Below are 21,418 nucleotides of genomic sequence, written 5' to 3'. Positions count from 1 at the left end.
AAAGAAGCCCAGTTTAACTAGGTCCTTGAAATATCTTTAAATCATATGCGAGTGTTTGGGGTATATGTTAGAGGCACACTGTTCTGGTTTTGTTGCTGTTCAGCTGTAATACAACTGCCTCATTTAAGGCCGTTTCAATGGTCATGTTTTTTTTCAGTAATACCAAAATAGACAGTAGGAAACATCTTAATCAAAGATAGAATCTGTTTATTGTATATTTATGAAAGGAAGGGATTTTAGGGATTCATTCACGAGATGCCCCTGTCTGGGAAATAGCATCCAACTATTCTACTTGCTCTGTGAAAAGAAAAATAGGAAAAGATATGGCATGCCTGGCTCAATTAACCTTTCAGTGAGCAGTCCTAAGTTTCCTAATGAGTGACCACTGCACAGATCTCTTTTACCTGATGATACTCAGCCTTTCTAATCAAACTGGAGCTCTGACAGATGCACGTATTTCCCCCGTTTCCAGAGTAGTGTCCCCATGATGGAGTGGAAACTGATAACAGGACATAGGAAACATGCTTATTTTATCACAACATAGCTGGGTTTGACTTACTGTAAACAGGACAGTAGACTAATGTGAAAGCCTGAGTCAGTATGGTAACAAAAAGTTCATTTGCAGAAAAACAGTGCAGTTTCAGTTCACCTGGGAAAAGATGCAATGAGCCAGCATTCACTGAGAAGTTTTGGTTGAAATTAATTAGGTAAGTTATTTGTAAAACAGTTAATGTATTTATATCTAGGAGTGTTCGTTCTCCCAGCTAAGTTCACAAGAAAGTTACACGCTTTCCACAAAACTAATGAAGGGGTGGTGGTATCACATCCCCTTATTGGCAAGTAGTTGGTTACTCTCCTAGAGATTAAAAGAAAATCCAGAAAATGCACAATTCACAGAAACCTAAAAAAAAGTGAAAGAGTTGAAAGAGACAGAGCTGGTCCTGCCTTGGGGACCAGCCAGCTGCACAGTCCTTGGCAGGACTGATGGCTGCTGACAGAAATTCACACACCCCTCCCAAACCAGGGAAAGGCCAAAGGCTGTTGGACTCTGGGCAGTGAAGCTCTGCAGAGAATGAAAGCTTCAGTCAGAAACGCCTATGTGAGTGACAGCTGAGTACGAGAAGCCCGGAGAGACGGTTTGTACCAGAAGAAACCTCCAGCATGCCAGCACAAGTGCACCAGGAGGTGACAGATGAAGACTTCAGAGAGCCTGCGGGAGCTGCTGGCTGGCCCCGGTGCTGTGATGGGAGCAGGGGCCCTGCCTTGAGTCACTGGCTCCTAGGGCCTGCAGGGAAGAGGGATGTGGATGCCATTCTGTTTATTTACAAGAATGTACAAAAATACCCGACTCCATTGCAGTTTCAGTTTGTTTGTTTTTTTCCTCCTAGCTGGAAAGGTTGACGTGCACAGCCTCTGCAGCACAGCCAGCCTCACGTCTTGTACGGGTGCCTCCTGCAGCAGCACAGGTTTCAGCGCTCTGCTGTCACCAGCCGATATATGCACAATCCAATATCCGATTGATGCAGGAAACAAAGTTCACAGCCTTTATGCTTAGCTGTCCGATGGTCTGGGTGAGATCAAGCCCCCTGAGATCCCGTTGGGCTCACAGGACGGTGTGACATGTCAGCACTGTGCTGTGACCGTCTGGCCCACAGGCAGCCAGCACCACAGCCAGATCGGCAAACATGAACGGGCAAGCGAACGGTTGCTAGAGGCTGGTGGACTTCCAGAGGAACATCAGGCAGAAAAGCTATTTCCTCTCAGCCTGCGATACATCCCATGGCCATCTGACAGAATTATGTTCCGAGAATACAACAACTCACAAAGAAGTTTCCATCCTGCCTGGTTTGATACGTGGTGGTGTTGCTATTCAAGGTTATTTCCTGATCTGTTTATTCCTAGGCTCCCCCGCAGGGTCTCTTTCTGTCCCCACCCCTCACAGATATCCCTCAGACATCTTGTACGAGCCGTGGCTCCCTGGGGACCGGCTGCCACCTGAATCAGCACAGGCGCTCTGGGCCTAATCTTCATGGTTAGGAAGTGGCTTCAAACAGGACTCGTGTGCCCAACGATTCTCTATCTGAACAGCCCATGAAGAACGGTGCAGGTTACAAATAATAAAAAAATGGAATAATGTTAGAAAGTAAGTCTTCACAACTGGGGGAGGGAAAGGGAGCAGATAGAAGAGGTTTAGAAGGTCGTTGTTGTGGAGACAAGTTGTGAGGTACAGTGGATGCTACATTTCATTATACTTCCTTCCCTTTGATGCACTTGGCTGTGATCACAACTAGAGCTGGTGACCTACCACTGTGATCCAGAGTGGAAATTCCTATGTGCCATTTATTTACATGCCGTGTATGCCTCACGGTGTAATTCGGTTCTTTTAAAAGCACGTCATCTCTTACAAGACTGCTGACCTGGCAAAGCACAAAGGTGAAACTGTTGTGCTTGCTGGAAAGCACATTTCCCCACAAGACAGAGCCCCAGTACTATCAGTGAACTTTCTTTTTTGTTCTGTCACGGTAAGGGCTTTTCCAGCTCTAAATGAAATTAGGGAAGAATGTAGCATTTTAAAATACTTGCTCAGCATAAATGAGTTGAAATGTGAATATGTCCCTGTAAAGAAGCTTCAAGTTAAGCATGAATAAATACTCCAAGTCCAACACGCTGCAAAAGCTAAGTTCGGCAGCACAGTCTTGCTTCTGCCAATTTAGGTTAAGACAGAGAACGATAACTCTCAGTTTTTGTACAGAAAGTCCTGTTACTTCCTATATGTCTCTGTGTCCAGTCAAAACAAACCTCCTAAAAGTAACCTTTCCTTATCTGGGAGTCCAACTGAGGCCACCAGTGGCAGACGGGTGTTAACACTGCCTCTGGGTAAAGAGGACGGGCATATTCAGGGTATTTTTCCCAAGCCAGTTTTATCTGCACTGAGAATGAGCCAGCTCGCTCTCCTCTGTTTTCCAGTCTTGACATGATACCGAAAAACTCGCTCGGCTGCATAGTAGCCACAAGCAATAGTAAGAAGATACGTGTGGCACACCTTTTAATGAAGAAATCAAGAAGAAAAGAAAACCCGTTTAGAGAGGACTCATACGCACGTCTATCACATAATGATATAAGGGGAGGGAAACAACTTCCCAGCTCCCCCTTCGGGATCTCTTCACAGATCAGTAGAGAGGCTGCTTGCAGGAGTCCCCTCCATTTCTCACGCTCCACAGGAACGTCGATAACCCCCTCAGGAGGGGTGGTCTGAAAGGCACGTACACACGCTGGAGGCAACATCTAGGTAATTGATCTCTGTGCATCGCTAGGAAAAGAGCATGAGTCAATGCACCTAGCAGTACAACTCTATCACAACCTGGCAGCCAGACAGCTGGGCTCCCACTGAGGAAATCAGAAGCAGCTGGAGTTGTCTCTCTGCACCGCATTAATCCCCAAGCTATATTGTGTCTCCAGGCAAAGGTAGATGGATTTGTCAGTGCTCAGTATTCAACTCCAGAGCCTGCAGCACCCCAGCAGGAGTCAGCAGCCTTCCCTCCTTATCGGAGGCTCCGAGAAACTTCTTGTTTTTCCCCAGATTTAGCAACTTCCTGAGGGTTTCCAACAGCCAGGAAAGGCAAGAATCCAAAATGCAAGATCTGGCGTCAAAGGAACAGCTTCTCCAGACAGAGCCATGGCAGGAAGGGGGCAGGCCCTTCGAGGGCACAAGGAAGCGGAGAGGAGAGAGCGGGCGAGAGGAGCGTGGGGCCTCCCAGGGACGGAGCCCAGCGAGCCTGGGGAGCCAGGAGCTGCAGCAGAGGACATGGGGCAGCACAAGGAGGGGAAGCGTGTGTGGTCCCCGTGAAGCCATCCCGATCCTCCCACCCTCCCGAACACAACCATGGAAGTAGGCGAAGGGGAAGAGAGGCACTACCTGAAGGACCTAGGCAGCTGCAATTCAAGTTGGGGTCAGGCAGCAGGAGGTACGGGAACCCCTTACTGCCCAGCTGGGGCACCCACCTCCCAGCGCTTGGAGAGAACTGCTGCAGTCAGCTCACTAAAACAAGCACGGTGTGCGCTGGGGCGAAGTGAGGAGATATATTCAGCACCGAGACAGCTCAGTGAGGCCTAGAAATTTCACATGTATGCATTTAGAAGTGAGATGCTAAAAGGAGCTGATGATCTTTGGCAGCATTTCCTGGTAAGGTTAATAAAGATATATTTATTTCCCCAAAGATAAAACTTCAGAACTAAAAAAAAAAAAAAAAGGGGGGAAATAAACAAAAAGGACAAAAAAATAGACTTCAATTTAGTAACCAAATTTAAACTTTTAAGAGGGTTTCTCTTCTGCTTTCCTGTGGAGAGCAGATTGCTCAGTAGTCAGACAGGAAAATTGGCTTGAGAAATATTGCTGTCCTGTCAGTGGCAGCCTCTTACTTAAATGAAGAGATTTTTCCTTCTGGTGAACAGCCACGTTAGCATCTCACGGCTGTGCATACGTGTCTACAAGATAGTTTAATCAGTGCTATAAATTCCTCATATTTACCTACAGAAGAGGCTCATGTTTGCACTTGGAGGAGTGAGGCCACGATCGCGCTTACTGGAGGTGCTCAAGAATGTCCTGACCCCATTTTCTCCAGATTGCTTAAAGCCCCTTGGTTTTTGTGACTGAACGTCACAACATTCAAGCACTCCAGTCGTGAGGTGTCTTCTGTTCTGATATCTGGATATGGAGCACCTACAGAAGGGCTGACATGTCCCGACTCCATCCACACAATGAACTTACACCTTCCACAGTGAACACTGCCAGCAGTCCTCTAGGCCACGGGGTCACGGACGTGTTGTCCCAGATGCTGTCTGCTCATGATAAGCTCTGGTTTCAGCTCTGGTCAGCTGTACCTCGGGATGTGTTTTCCTCACGTGAAATGTAAGTAAGGCTTACAATGCCACCGTGCAGAAATTCGATTTCTATAACTATCACTAAATTTCTTTCTCAAAGATAGTGTAAAAGACTAGAGCAGAGTACATATCATCCAGATCTGAAACTGAAAACATGTACATTTTCATAACGTACACTGGAACACGCTAGAGCAATTTGTCAGCTAGCAAAATCCAGAAATGATACTAAAATGTAAGTGCTAAATCATTATTTTTGCATTGATGCCATATTTTAGTGCAGAGCATTGAAGCTCTTTAAACACATTAATGGATTAAGCTTCGTAAGACTGAGTTTTAAACAATAATTAGCCAGCCAGTATAGGTCAAACAATGAGAAATATGTAGAAAAAAATCAATGCTGATTTGGTTTTGATATCTCTGAATGCTATCAAATTATAAAGAGTAACTCATACTAATTGCGATGTCATACATGATTAATTGCACACTCTCAATCCTGAGATTTTTTCAAAATTAATCCTTACAAGTGTTTCTCTTTCTATGAAAATTTCCCCCCAGGTCTACATTTTTAAGACTGACTCACTCTGTTTTCTGACCCCGTTTCTGTGTTTCTCTGTGACGATTTGCTCAGTACACATGGAAAGTGAACATCTGTGTTGGAGGTAGGCTCCTGATTTCTGTTTTTCTAATTCTGTGCTCTGATGCCTTCCTTTCTAATGTAAATATTTTCTAGGATTCCCAAATCACAGATGGAAACTGCCTGTTTCTCATTTAGCTTTAATTACCCCTCGCTCAGTCTGAGCCTTTATGCAGAGTGGCCTTGCCCTCTGGGGTATTACAGCCTTAAAAGTTTCTGCTGCAGAATCAGTGACTGTACCTCCAACACCGCACGGCTCCTTTTCTGAACCAGACTCAGCGGGCTTCTCCGAGCATCTCCTGGTCGTGCTTTAGAAGCGTAACAGAAAGCAAGTGCTCTTTAACAACAGAGCTGAGAAAGAAAACGAGAATACAGATTATTTGTGAATAAAACCTAAGGGCACTCAAGGAAGATTTCCAAAATATGAAGCTGCCACTCATTTAAAAAAGCTACACAACCTCTGATTAATGCTAACTGCAACTCGGAGATACTACAGGCACCGGCGGGCTAGCATTTTACTATTCAGAGAGAAGGTACAAGCTGAGAGACCTCAGACATTAGCTACAGGGTTCGAACACAGTACATGTCCCAGTGTTTACCCAAACTTTCATGAAACTGGGGTTCCTGTTATCAGTCCTCTGTAAGGCATAGGCCTGGTTGTTTCTCAGTAAGCCATCAGCACTATTTTGCTTCTCAAAAACCAGTTCACATTTTCAGTTGTAGTAAATGCCACCTACATGACCCGTGTGCATACTGAGTGTCTGATCTCTGTGAAACTAAATGCAAATCCAGCCAACTACCTGGCCCGCAGGCAAGGCAGATACTCAGTAACCAAGCCACCAGAAGGGAATATTGACCCCAGTCCCCCTCAGCCTGGGACTGGACCATGGTCTCCATCTAAAGATACGTTTGCGTAAATACTGGCTAGCAGGTTATCTACATAAGTCTGCACAACTTGTTCTAAAAAGCAGTGTTATTGTATACTCAGAGGCCTGCTGATTCATGATGAGAGAAACAAGCTATGCAACAAAAACTTGAACAACGTCATATCCAAAAATAGCCAGCAGTTCAGACCAATGCAGTAATAGCATTGTAATATTGGTACTAATTACAGGCCAATGATTGCAGACCTTAGAGCTAAGAGCAGATTTCTGAAACAAGCCAGAACAAGATGTACTCATAAAGACAAAACACTGTGGGATGCTATCACGAAGATGGCTGCATCAGATCAGCCTCATACTGAGATGCAGGGAGAATCTCTTAAATCATTAGCAAAGCTGCAGCATCTCATTATTTTTAATAGCTCTTGAAATGAACACCAGTGCCAAAGTACCTACAAATATCCCTGCTCAGTAATCTCCAGGGTTCAGCCCTGGGCTCCACCATGCCAGACTTCACTTATGGGATGAGGCAGGCTAAAGCGAACGCACAATTAATAACTCACAGCACACCTTCTTCCCCAGCTTTGCCCGCCCCATCGGGAACGACGCTCCCACCTCTCCTCCAGGTGCTGTTGCCAGCTCTTGTGCTCCGCGTGTCTCCTGCTTAGCAAGAGCTTCAGTGAGTGCACAGCAGCATAACCCCAGCGCTTCCAGCAAAGCTGCATCACCATCCGCTGGTTGGTGGTGCAGGCACAAGGCACGACATGCGGAGAGGAGAGGCTTGCAGCGCCCCATGGCACTCTTTGCACGGGGGAAGAGGGGAGGAGAGCTGGAAGCACCGGGGGCAGGCGGAGAGCCTGCCGGGGAGGAGGAGGAATGGAAAGGGAGGCTTGAGGAGACCAAGGACAACCTGAGATGGGAGAGAGCAGCAAAGTGTGCTTGCTGGGACACTGTAGAAAGAGGGTGCTCCTGAAACACAGGAGAACTGTCGGCCCTTGCAGAGGAGCTGGAGGAGGAGGAAGAAAATCACAGACTGGGTAAGGAGGAAGTGAGAAATCATGTCCTGAAACAGGGAAGCTTCTCCAGCGCTTGGCTGCTCTCCTGCCCTGCTAACCGAGAGGCAGTGCCAGGCCCCAGCCAGTCACAGAAACACGACTGAGGAGCTGGTGCAGCTCCACCGGGCTGGCTGAGCACGCACGCATCGGCTCCCCCGCACCCCGCAGGGAGGAGCAGAGCTGAGCACACACGTGCCTTCTGGCCGCCTCGCGTCTCACTTCTGTCCTTTCAGCCAGATAAAGCCTGTCTTGGAAAGCCACGCGAGTAAGCCTGGGCAAGCAGGACCTGCACGCTCTGCCACGCTTCCCGGGACGGCAAAACAGGCGTGCGGCATCCACCTGGGGTACAGCCTGCCCCGCGGGGAGCTTGGTCGGGGCACACCGCAACAGCAGTACCCCGAGGGACAGGGAAATAGGGGCAGTGACTGCACCGGTCATCTGAATGAAGAAAATGGCATTCATCGCTGCTCTTCATCTAGCATTCTAGCTGTGTTTTCCTCGTTTTCTAATGTCACCACTCAATCCCTGAACCGCGCATCTCTCTGAGGGCATTACTGCATGAGACTCCCTGAGTGCTCAAACTTCCCTAGAGTTATCTCAAATGCATTAGAAAGTAACAGGGTACGATTTTACTGGAGGGAAAACGAGACACAAATATCAACGCCATAATATCCACCGATTTTGGTTTCATTTTGTACAGAACTTTGCACTTTGCAGCACTTAATACATTGTAAAGTGCATCTCTAATTGGTATGGTTTGCAGTAGGCTCACTCAGTTATTCTGCAGATCTTCTAAGGAGACAGAAAGTTCTCTGAGGAGCAGGATTGAAGTCTGGCTCCCTGAACTCTGGTGTGTTTGTGAACCCTGATTTAAGCTTTTCCCAGAACTGACTTCCACCTGTCTGCTTGTTGGGGCCAAAATTGGTGTTCTAGAGCTCTCTGCCTGCACGAAAAAGGAGAAGTCCTCATCCTCCTCCTTCCAGGCCAGACACAGCAGCATGCCGCAGAGCATCCCTCGGCCCTTTTGGGAGCAAGCAGTCTGGCGCTTAGCTGCCCTCAGGGGAAGATAAAGTCATCAGCACAACCCAGGGACTGTCGTAACCCTTGGGTCAGCAAGGGGTAAGGGGTGAGAAGGATATCTGCGTTTCCGTGCTTGTGTTTTAAAGCAAAGGGTCTCAAAGACCAGCAAACAGATAATACCAAACTATTCTCCTTAATCTTGCCCTAAAAACAGATGAACTGATGCTCTTTTTCTCAAATTCTTGATGAAGTATTCATCCTGAGCCAGATACTCAGCATTATCTTATCCGCTCAAACACTCAAAGGATTGCAAAGCTGCTAGCACAGGAACGCGAGCCTTGCAGCGCACGGTTCCAACGCCCGTGGTTTTGTGATGAATCCACACCAGTGCTAAAGGACCCAGCTCCTGCATCCCTGTCATCAGATGAGTACAGCAGCATGAATAAAACAATGCAGCGCTTCAAAGTTTTTAGCTCTCCTAGAGAAAATGTGAAATGTGATCTCAGTATGTCTGACGGCTCAGAAATCGAAAGACAAACGAAGAAAGCCTGTTCTGTTTGGCTGGGTTTTTCTGGTCAGTCTCCTGGTCTGGCAAAGATTGCTGCCCCGGGATTTTTTTTTTAACACTTGACATTAACAGTTCAGTTATTTGCCCCAAAATACCACCTCTTCAGATTCTAACTATAGTGGCACTCTGAAAAGTAAAAAAATAAATAGATTACAAGTAGAGCTAGTCCTAAATATAAAAAATAAGGTTAAAAAAATGAATAAATGCTAATTTTACCTCCCTCCTTGTACCCACTAAAATTTGAATATGAAAAAAGGTCTTTTCTGTATCACATTTAATAGACTTTTTTCCACTACATGAGTTTGTAACGGCACATTTGAATCCTGCTCATGGAAAGTTTTTGTCCCATCACTGTGCACAAAGGCATACATTGAAAACAAAACCAGAAGTTGCCAGTGAGAGTCAGACTTCAATTAAAAACCTTTTTGGTTACAAAGTAGGTTATTTTCAGCTTGTAAGCGGGGTCAGAACCATTTTCTCTTTGAGAACTGTCCTGCAAGCATTCTTGCACCTGTGTAACTTTATTTGCATGAGCGCATTGTGGTATTTCTTGCAAGAAGTTACTTGCTTGCTGAGACAGATGTGAAATCTGTTTCTTGGACAGTGAATAACACGGCATCTGCATTTAGTCAACGTGACTAAAAAGAAACTGCTACATCATTACTTTTGGCACTGAAGGTTTTCTGGAAGCATTCACTCCCAAAGGAGCGGCGATCCTTTATCCTTTCTGCCTGCCTGGCGAGGACAGCTTCACCACCAGCGGCCGAGCTGGGCATCAGGGGGCTGGAGTCCCAGTTCTAGGTGGGGAATGAACTTTCTTTCTATCCTTAAGGTTAGCCTTTCTGGAAAATGTGGCTTCCTGCTCTTTAAATATATTACCTCCCTACAGAGAAGGCAGAATTCATTGCTTCTGAAGCAGTCAGTATTAAGCCATGATAAGGACCATACATTATATATATAAAATCTGGAAAGCAAAACTTAGACAGTCTTATTGATCGGTCTTTATCCTATCAAAGATAGATAGTTTAAAAAGTGGGATACCATTTACTTTTCCAAGGGTTTTTCTCGTTGACGGATTTCTTAAACTGTTCATAAAATGCTTGGCTTATGGCAAATCTTGATTTGAGTAAAAAATGGGAATGCTCAACCTATGCAGTTTTGACATTTACAGAAATCTTTAACATCTCTACATTTCAAAATCTGAGTTAGCTTACGCTATGAGATTAGGAAAGCAAAAGAAGAGGTCAAAACAAAAGGACATTTTTTATCAGTCTGATCTGAACTTTCCTCTTCCTTCCAAGACAATTGATTTACCGACATTCAAACATTTTTAAATACAGCTTACAGTTAACATTTTTAAAACTGGTATTTCAGTTCATTTTGTGAATTCTGGCTCAGCTAGAGTTTAAGGGAGACTTTTGCACTTTGTGGTAAAACAGGTTTCGGTGCAAAGAAAAATGTGGATGTATTTGATCCTAACAATTGTCTTTGTTTGATCTCTCAGCGTGCTGCCATTTCTTTAGCATGGTTTGAGCAGTCTCACGGGTGGCATGTGAGCACAAGAAAACGAGGCACTAGACCAGAGCTCTGCTCGGCACCAAGGGAAGGTGGAAAATGTGCAAGGAGGTTCAGGTGCCTTCCAGCTCCCCGGTCCTTAGGGCTCTGGTGTCCCTCAGCACAACCCCCGAAGTAACACTGCTCTGGCTGACCCGGGCACACCAATAGCACCCAAACGCTGGTGCTGCCATCTGGGCGTTTGTAGGGGAAGGGAAGGCTGGGCCAAGCCTTCTCAGCCGAGGTTAAGGCTGCTCGGGTTAGTACAAAGCGGAGTGCCCACAGGTTGAGCCCGCACCCACTGCTTTTAGAACAGACTCAACCTTTTCTAAATATAAAATCCAATCTTACAGCTGTGGGATGCATCGGCATACCCGGCACTTGTGTTCGAGCTCTGGGCGCAGCACAGAGCCCTCACCTTGGACAAACTGGCTGGGGCAGAGGACCCCAGAGACCTGTGGTGACACGGGGCCTGCTGAGCACACCCGAGCCCAGCTCACCCACCTCGACCGTCGCCTGCACAGGGTGATTCAGACCCTTGGCTACAAAAATGAGCAAATCCACTCTGAAGCACGGTGCAGAGCGGAGGACGTGGCACCCAACTACCACTTACAGCTTGCCACATAGCTCATCTTTAAATAGTCTGGGGAAACGTCAGAGCATGGGCATGAGATGGGAGGTGATCGGCCTGCAGCTCACTGGGCTGTAGTGCAGCAGCTGTGCTACCACGACTGGCTGTGTGCACACTCCCTGCCACCCCAGCTACAAAGCACCGCACCCTCAGCGTGCCCCACACGAAGGCACAGTCCTCTGGTTTAAGCCACGAGATTCATGCCTCGAGCAGGCGCACACACAGCTGCCAGGGCTCAGCTGCCAGGTAGGGATGAATCCAGAGAAAGCAATTCAATCAGTTCTGGTTTTTGTGTCCATATCCCAACGCAGATTACCTTCCTATGCTTTAGCAGGGTGAAATCAGAGCTACAAATGTTGTGATGCTGCCAAAATGACAGGAAGAAAATGAACGCCACGTTTTTTCTCTTGCACACCAGAACCCATGTCAGGAGAGAGTGTGATCGTCCCTCCGGTGGGGACGGGGCTCCGGCCATGCCCTGCCTGCACGCTGCACGCAGAGCTGCCCGCAGAAACCACCTTCTGGAGACACGAGCAGAGTCACAGCTGGCAGAGTGAGAAATGCGAGTTAAGGAGTGTGAGCACCATATGGCACAATTTCCTCTCGTTTCAATCCACTTCACATCTTGTAGTTGAAAAAAAAATCACACGCTCTCCAGTTTACTGGAGGAGAGTCAGGTTACAGTAATGGCAGAGACTAACCCATCAACTCAGCGTTCACTCAGCGCCATTAATAAATGTGAAGAGACACCAATCTGCGACTGGCACGAAAGATAAAAATGCACTGAAAAACATCATGGAGAAAAGTGGCATTCCTCTCTCAAATGAGGATTTATTCATAACGCTGAAAAACAATTCACAAGCTGTTCAGAATCATCTGTGCGGTACGGAGTTAATACAGCAGTATCTGCAGGCAAGCCCTGCCCGGGCAGGACCGCTGCCCCACTTTTTGTGACACAAAGCTCTCGAGCAGGGCAGAGCAGCACTGCAGGGACGGCCGAGCTGTCGCATCGCTGAGAGGTCGCTGCTGTGGATTCAGTGTCATCTGACAGAAGTTAAGCAAACATCTCTTAATCAGTAAACGTCCAGTAAAAAAAAAAAAAAAAAAACATTTGTGGGAGGAAACAGGGCAAGGTGCAGGGAAATTAGTATTTCCGTGGTTCTCTGGAAATTAGGAAAGAAGCAACACATTGCAGGCATCACCAGAAGCCTGTGGCAGAATGAGGAGGAGAACTTCCAATTGTGGATCAGCATCAGGCCCCTGCTCGGCTCTACACCTAGGTTGCCCCTCGGTGCTCTGGAGCTGGCCCCGGGGCACGGGGCTGTGCGCAGGGCAGCAAGGCTGGCACGCTGCGGGGACAGGGACGGGGACGGCTGGGCCACCCTGCCTCCGGTCACCCCAGGCACCAGCTACAAGCAGCATGGAGCACTTGGGAGAACCCTAAAGCACGCCATTAAGCGCTGAATTTCAATGTATTTGCCTAATTTCTTATGTATTTTTTAAACACTGTGAATGACTTCAAGTCTCCATCGCAGAACAAAGACACCGAAAAGCCGGGTATGGTCTCCCTAATGGAAATGCAGAGCCGAACAACATGTTTGTCAGCGAGCAAATCCCCCGGTGAAGGGTCTGACTCATAAAGTAATGAAACAATTACTGTTAGATGCTATTATTTATTACTTATAACGCAGTGCCACTTCCAGCCTAGGACAAGCTCCCACTGTGCCTGGCACAATACGAACACTAAGCAGAATACATAATTCAGGGGGTTTTATTCGGAGAGACACAGCCTTATGCCCGATCCCAGTCATTAAAGAAATGCAAACAAAAGTGATATTTATAATAAAATTAGCAACAGCAGCAGCTATTCGTGCTGCTGGGAGGGAGACGGGTCATTCAGTTTGGGAGTGCCACCCCTCCTTCCCCCAAAGCGCTGCGAGGAGTTCACCCACCCAGAAGGGGCAATGCAGGTGGGGGGCACCGGGGCTGGCGCAGCGCCTTTTGCCTCTGGCAGAAGTGGCTGGAAAAGCAAATTAAAAGGCAAAGGCAGCCCCTGACCACCGCTAGCCTGGGAGAGTGGGGAGAGGATAATACTTAGGAACAAAGCACGCTGAGAGGCTGCAACCCCTTGCTCTCAAGGGTTTCCTTGCAGCTGAGGGAGGGAGAATGGCTGCCGAGCACGGGGAAGTCAGCGCTGTCACACTGAGGACTGCTCTCCTCCGGCAGCTGGGAGAAGCTTCATTACTGAAGTGATTTGCTATCATGTGAAAAGAATCACATAAATACCACAGGGAAATTCATCGTGGAGTCACGGTAATGAAGAATATGATACAAGGGGCTTTCTCTCTCTCTTAATTTACTGCTTCCATTATTATTTTGCCTCTTAACATGTGTCCCCTGAAGATAAATGCTTTCCTTTAAAAATATCAGCGTGATCCAAAGCCTGCTGAAGTCTCCAGAAACGCACAATTCATCTGGACTTCAAATGAGGCCATAAATTTGAGGGAAGGGGCTCATTTTTTTGGTTTTTTTTTTTTTTTTTGCAACCATTTACACACTTTGCCATAAATCCCAGCGTATTCTAAAAGCCAGGTGCTGGAAAGCTTTTCTCTCTTCTTCTGAAGATTTCGGACATATTTATATACAGGCTTAGCAATGCCAATTAATGTGTCAGCTGCAGAAAGATAACTGCCCTTACTTTTTTCCCATGACACAACTAAACCACACAGTAACTTTGCTTGAAGACATCACAGTCTCGGTTCACAAGGACAAAACTAACAGGGAGTGGAATCTGATCCAGAAACCATATAAAAAAGAAAGTAACCAAAGCACTTTACCCATTAATAATGCAATCACACTGCAATATCCCAGTTTTGAAAAAAAAAAAAAAAAAGACATTTTTCTCAGAGCATGTACGTTCTCATTTTCCATTTGAAGTAAATGTGTGCAATGTTCAGCTCAGCTGTGCATGAAAGGAAGGGCGTGAGGCAGAGGTCTCTTGTTCGAGGTAATGAAATCCAACTCAGGTCACTACACAGAGACATGGCTATAAAAGCAGTAGTCATAAAACTGAGAGGAAAGAAAAAAACACTGTACACCATCTGTATTTTAAAGTAGAAGAACCAACCAATGCTTTTGAAGGTTCTGGGTGCAAAATCATGAATAATCTAGAAATGGGAGATTTAGAATGAAGTGTGACAGGTTCGCGGTGAAAGCATTCAGAGGGGTAAATTTGGAGTGCGTGCAGTTACCTCTGCTTTCTGGAACTTATCTACCTAGAATACACAAAGAGTCAATGGACCTTGAGAATGATCTGAAAGGAGCAGAAGTAACCATGATTTTTGTTTCCATCCTATTCACTAATGAAAATTTTGCCAGTGACACGGAGTGCAATACCTCAGTTATGCACGACATCAGCTAAATCCTACGGCTCCAAAAAGCACAAGCCATTCTTTCTTCTGTATTTCCCCCCTTACAAACTTCCCTTTTTCTGCCTCCTGTTTAGTAAGGACACGGATTAGTTGGCCAAGTCATCCTGACTGGAAGTAACACAGCCTAGAGCCAGAAAGCAAGAGGAAAGCAGTATTTTACAGCTCAGGAGTGGTGAAAATCTGCAAGGCTTGAGTGGCTGACATTTTGGGGGACGTTTTGTGTTACGCTTTTAATTTTCCAGAAGAGGGCTACAAGTGCACATGGGTGTCAAGTAGAAAATTCATCAGTTCAGTCTTCTTCTTTATCTGCCTTTTACCAGTCCTAATGGAAAAAAAGGTCCGACTTTGACAGAGGTGCAAGAGCACCTGAACTGATTGTCTCAAGAAGACAGGCACCAGCTTAGGTCACCCAGGGACGTTTCCCTGCGAGCACTCCAGACAGCCAGAATCAAAAGCAGTAAGAAAACCTGCTGAAGGGAAAGCCATACTTAAGTCTTGGGTATCTGCTAGTGGATTCCTTCCTTTTTCCTTGGTATTTTCTCACAAGGCTAAAAATACTCTAATGGTGAAAGCCATTAATAATGAAGATAACTTGACACCAAATCCTGCAACACAAATAACTGTTTAAAGGAGTAACAGCAACACAAAGGTCTGGTTAACATCGTATCCCTTGCTGAACTCAAAATAGCATCTAATTAACAAGACACAGGGCAAAATAAGGGCTTGCATTAAACCCAGTGCCGATGCGGTCTCCTGGCTTTTCTTACACACAACTGCACCACTTTTCACTGGTTCCTGGCTCACATAAGCAGAGACATTTTAGAAGGCCACAACTTGCAGCTCTGGTCTGCTGCATCACATGGGACACAGAAATCACCCAGGAATCCCCCCGGTGGAGAGGCGACTTCTCCCGAGCCTCGTGACTGAACGCTGACCTCAACTCATTTGCAGTTTAACTAATTCCCAGGCCTGACTCTGATTCACGCAAAGGCTGGTCTACACCCACTCCCGGCGTTTTTAACCTGCTTGGACAGACTGGAGGTGCCACGGAGAAAACAGGAGTGAAGCCCTGTGCTTCTTGGGAAGGTCTCTCACACTTCGTGTCTTGACCTCTTACTCTCTTAAACGTAATTCCCTCCCAGCACAGGCTCTCCGAGGTGCATAATTCAGAGGAGAAGGCCAATCTCCCAATCTGTTACTATTCCTGACTTAAATCGTTATGTGGATCTCAGACTGGAGCAGTAGAAGGCTGGAGAACAGCACACCTCTCGCCCCAGGACTTATATCAATTCATGCACAGTTTTATGGACACGGCTCCGAAGCCAGAGGGGAGCTGCTGCCTTTCAGGCAGCGTGACTGGCAAAAACTGGGCTGAAATGGATGCAAATGCTACAGCACCCGTCTTCCCCAGAGGAACCACGTTAGGTCAGGGGAAGCCAAGGGCAACTGCTCACTGATATTTGCAATAATCACACCATTACAATACACTATGTTTAAGAGGTTCAAAATCCAAGCACAAGTCAGGCCAGTTTCTCCCCAGGGATTTGATAGCCTCCCTTTACCTATATGTTTTTAACATGCATGCTGCATTACCAGTCGCTACAGATAATCATCCCTTCCGGGGAGGTTGGGATCCCATTTCTTAAATCTTCTCATACTAAGAAAACTATTGGATGGCATAAGAGAGAAACGAGACCTTGCAGTTTTCCTTCTTACAGTAAGGTAACCCCGTTGCTGTTTGCCCCCTCCCACCCACAGGAGAAGACCATCCACTTTGCAGGGGCTGCAGGAAGCTCGCCTGAGCGCTGCACGTGTCCCCCATGAAATTTCACTTGTGTTCACCCAGGCCACTCAGACAAACTCCAGGAAAACAAGCATGCCCCACAGAAATAAAGACTGATCGCTGGAGCTTACCCAGCAGCCGGGCTTTCTGACAGTGCAGGAAGCAGGGCAGCTTTGCCGCATCCCACCTGCACCGCGGGCAGCAGCCGGGGAACAGGCAGAGCGAGGAGAGGCCTAGCAGTAGGCAACGCCTGCTGTTCTCCTCACACGCCTGCTGTTCTCCTCACACGTTTACACACGCACGTGACAGCAGCGCCTGAGCAGGAGGAGACGTTCCCCGGGGCCCCAGGTGGAGCAGGGAGGAGCGGGCACAGCCCTGCCCTTGGTGAAGCAGCAGCCAGGGGCCTCCGTGAGCCATCCCTGCGGTGCTCGAGGCTTTCACCGACAGCTCTGCAGCCTGACGCCTGAACACTGGCAGAGGGAAAGAGCTCCTGCACTCCCAGAAGTCAGTCACCCACATCCACCTCACCTGATCGTTTGAACTACCCTGTGCATGTTCACCTACGCAACCCAGAGGCTGCAAACTGTCTTATTTTTCAAACGGATTGGAAGTTGTCTTATTTATAACACTGCAAGGTGGCCATAGTTAAAATCCCCTTGATTACCAGTGGCCACGAGAGGGCTGACCTGGGCTGTCCCTGTCTCAGACCCCGCTATGGAAAGTCAGGCCGGGTGCACCCCAACTGATACTGGGATGGAGCAGGAATCCCCACTGGGCTTCCCAGCTCCCAGTGCTTCGCTGTTCTGCATTTAAAAAATAATAATAAAATATTTTTCAAAATCAATTTTGCTTGCCTGTGTGTTCTCTAATTCTGGTTTTCTTCCCTGAATTGGGAAAAAAAAAACCTGAATTGTTTTCCCAGCCCTTACTCACTTAACGTCAGCTGCTTTCTGTCCTCTGAGTGCATTTGTTGCTCACGTAAACTACTCCTATTCCTCTTCGGGTTTGCTTGTAAAAAACCAGCCTTTTCCCACCCACAAAATGCATTTACTTCATGTGACCATGCTGTCAGGGGATACTGTGAAATAACTTGTTCCACTTTCAGTTAGTGTCCTCCCTCCGTCTCGCAGAACAACACCCCCACCCCTGAAGCACCAGGTTACTGTACTGTCAATTGCTATTCAGGATTTAAAGAAGCCCTTAAATCCCAAAGTATGTTCTCTTTCTGAAGTAAGAAATGTCATGTTGTCTTCTCTTATAATCGATACAATAAAAATGGGGTATCTTGACTATTGTAGCAGGTATCAGAACAAAAAAATGTTACATTAAAAGGAATCAATAACTCTAAATGACTTTAACCAGCTTTAAAAATTAGTACTAGATAAAACAGGCCAAGACCCACTCTGATAAATTTCTTGCTCATTTATCACACTGTGTTCTGTATCTGGGCATTCAAGTCAGTGCCAGTGAAACTGGTCTCCTGGGCCAATTTTTCCAAAGAATATGATAACAGATTTATAAGCTGAGTCAACCGCTAACTTGAGCAATGAATGCTCAAGACTAGCCCTTGCAAAACAAGAGATGAGTGAGGAACATGACAAATACATATAGAACACCGTAAATGCAAGTCTTTCTCTGCTTTTCCAAATGGAAGGAAAATTGTGAGGTACATGAAGCCAAACTACTGCATTTGCCAGTAAGTGCTGCAAACAAGGACTAAAGCAATGCTGATTGACCTATTTTCTGATCTTGCATGAACTTCAAAAGTACAGCAACTCCCGTAAATACTGGTATTATCACATACAGCTCGTGTCATACCATTAATCACTGGCAGCTATTACTGCCAAATGCCTGACAGTCAGGATGCAAACACAGTCCGTCCTACGTAACAGCCACCTCTGCAGGCTGACTACTGCTTGTTTAGCACACACACGGCACGGCTCACGTGTGAAGGCAAAGAGTAAGGCTGCTCTAAAAGGGCAGAAGGCACGGTCAGACTAAAAGCTGCTGGAGGATCTGGAGAACATCTTGATTCTCAGACCACCACCGCAGCAGACCACCTAGTCGCGGCTGGAAAAGCAGATAAAAGCAGTATCTAATAGAGAAAAGTTGTTTTCCGAAAGCCAACAGCATTACCTAAGCAGTCCAGAAGGACAATGCTCTTCCACCACGGCGAACTGCTGGAGAGGTGGATGTTTTCAGCCTGGTTGTAATGCTTGTATGAGTTATTCCCTGGAGAGAAATGAAAGCGTGAGCTGAGACGATAGGGCTGCTTCAGTTTCTGGAAGTGCAACCCAGCCGTGGTCTGTCTGCTAAAGATAGCCCGAGAGTCTTCCTCAAAGCCAGACTCCTCTGCACACACAGAGCGGGCGTGAAGGCAAAGCCTCTCGCGCTGCTGGAGCACGTCCTGCCCAGCACCGAGCTGACACCAGGTATCAGCCTGCTCGCCCCGGCTGTCCAGGACGTGCAGAAGGTGCACAAGGACGTGCAGTGCCTCCACTTTTTCTGAAGGCTGCTCTTTCAGAGCCAAAGCGTGTGAGCAACCTTTCCTGTAAGAGTTTTGGTAGCTGAGTGACAAGGTTGGGGTCCCAGCAGGAGCACACTGGAGGCAGAAACTGCAAGAAGGAGCTGAGTTTACTCTACTTCCAGTTGTGCTTTTTTTCTTCATAAACATCACTAAAAAGCCTGCAAAAATATGTAGACTGGTTTGAATTTCCATTGCAAGATTTGTAAGGCCAACGAGAGAAAGATAAGCCCTGTGCTCCTCCTCCTCCCTACCCAGCCACACAGCCGCTCGCTGGAGGAAAAGCCCGACAGACACGAGTGCTCGCAGACTGCAGATGCCCTGAGCTCTCACAGGGGTAGACCAGCTGTGTCTCACTCTCAGGCTATTACTCAGTTTATTCTTTTGTTCTTATAATTTGACTAATGCACTTCTAGATCAAACAAAAGAGTAAGGCAATTGTCAGTGTGCTGCACTGAGGAGCAAGCTTCTCTGGAGGAGTACAACCAGCGGCTTGTCTTTGTTTTTCTTTTTTATCAGACTATTTTTTCTCCAAAACCCTCCAGGTCTTATCTTCCCGGCCAGATCAGCCCTGCTCCCTGCATTAGCTGCATCCAAGAGGCACACCCCACGTAGCTGTACCACTTCTCCAGCCTCCTCATGTCCTCAGGTGGATTTGTTGCACTCACACAGAGCAAACACGTACTCCCCGGAGCACCACACAGAGCTGCCGGCTCATCAGTGAGACTGACGCTGTTTATTCAGCCACTGTTGTTACATCCATTTCGGCTGTTCAGGCTGCCCTTTGCAGACAGCAGCCTGTGAAGAGGCTTACTACCAGCTGTGAATTTGTCCCTGCCTACTCTCTCCTTACTTGCACCATGATCGGGAGAGGTCCAGAGGAGCCTGCTGTGCAAGCCAGGGGGTCACACACCAGCAGGACAAGCAGGAGGGAGCTCCTGTTCCCCTCGAGCTGAGCCTTCACTTCCACAAAAGCAGGAGCACATGCAGACAGGAGGGGAGAGATCCAGGCTGCCCTCCAGAGACCAGGGAGAAGTTTCGTCTGTAGTCACATCACAGGTATTAAAATTCCCTGTCCCTCCTGAGGTTACTGGAAACATCATAAATTTTGCTCTTGATATTCAGTGTTCAGATCTTATCCTGCTTAATGAGGGTCAACTGGCTATTAGATACATCTCTCTTTTCAAACATCAAATGGAAATCCTGGAGCATACATTTAAAAAAAAAAAAAAAGGCTTTTTTATTTAAATAGTCTCTAACATTCAAAAGGAATTAGATAACAGCTGTAATGGACCCACCTACTCTCGATCCTTTCTGCTGCCAGAATGTTTTGTGTAATAAATCATGAGAGCACTACATTACTCTGCAGCTAAAAATGGAGCAGTCAGGAGGCGGCACAGAGCTCCGCACACAGGATACAGAACCGTACTCAATAACATCTGCACTTGGTCTGATTTTCAGCTTCCTTAGGTGGGATAAGGAGCCCAAATGAGGGGGGAAAGGTTCATGGGGTGATTACTGCACAGGCTGGCTTTTAAGCCTTTTTCCTTTCAACCTCGCTCTCATCACATTTTGATTTAAGCTGGACTCACTCCTGGAAAGGTCCTGCTTAGCAGAACACTGCGGAAATCATTTACATTTCCCCAAAGCCAACACAGCTGTTGAAGGGTAGAGAGAGAGCAGCTGAATTACCGGATGCAGTATAACCCCTCCTCAGTTCAGAGGGGTTAAGATCAAACATGTTCCTCCAGACCTGGAGAGGAAGCTTCTGAAAAACTGGTCCTGCTAGCTGCACAGGGGATAAAATAATGATTTACCATTTATAACAAATACCAGGCACTGAACACAGCGATGGACTTGATGGGACATCTCATTCCTGCTGAGAGCTGACACATTATTCCAGCTGCGGCCCTGCTGTGGTTTAACCCGGCCGGCAGCTCAGCACCTCACAGCCGTTCGCTCACCCTCCCCGCGCTCAGCGGGATGGGGGAGAGAATCAGAAAAAGGTGAAAGCTTGAGGTAAATACAGTTTATTAGGACAGAAAAGAAAGAAAAAATAACAATAACAGTACTACTAATAACAATGTGCACAAAACAAGTGATGCACAATGCAATTGCTCACCACCCGCTGACCGATGCCCATCCCATCCCCGAGCAGCGGTCCCCCCACTCCAGCCAGCCCCCCCGTATTAATTGCTCAGCATGACTCCATAAGGTACGGGACATCCCTTTGGCCAGTCTGGGCCAGCTGTCCTGGCTCTGTCCCCTCCCAGCTCCTGCTGCACCCCCAGCCTGCCCGCTGGCAGGGCAGAGCGAGAAGCTGAAAAGTCCTTGGCTTGGTGTAAGCACTGCTCTGCAACAATTAAACCATCAGGGTGTTATCAACATTATTCTCATCCTAAACCCCAAACACAGCACCCTACCAGCTACTAGGAGGAAAACCAACTCTATCCTAG

General features: G+C 47.1%; 1 protein-coding gene across 2 annotated transcripts in view; it reads right to left on the bottom strand.

Annotated features, from left to right (window-relative positions):
* TMCC3 (transmembrane and coiled-coil domain family 3) overlaps window positions 1-21,418 on the bottom strand; it is a 141,405-nt gene that overhangs the window by 78,673 nt on the left and 41,314 nt on the right. The window contains exon 1 of one of the 2 annotated variants that reach the window (XM_083820829.1): window positions 18,575-18,597. The exons of the other annotated variant lie outside the window; for it this stretch is intronic. The gene's annotated coding sequence lies outside the window, so the exon portion shown is untranslated. Of the gene's footprint in view, window positions 1-18,574; window positions 18,598-21,418 lie in introns of those variants that run through there. 2 annotated transcript variants of the gene reach the window in all.

Source organism: Anser anser (assembly GCF_964211835.1).
Source record: "Anser anser genome assembly, chromosome: 1".
Lineage (NCBI taxonomy): Eukaryota > Metazoa > Chordata > Aves > Anseriformes > Anatidae > Anser > Anser anser.
The sequence above is the reverse complement of the archived record's forward strand: the minus strand, read 5'-3'. Positions and strand labels throughout refer to the sequence as shown.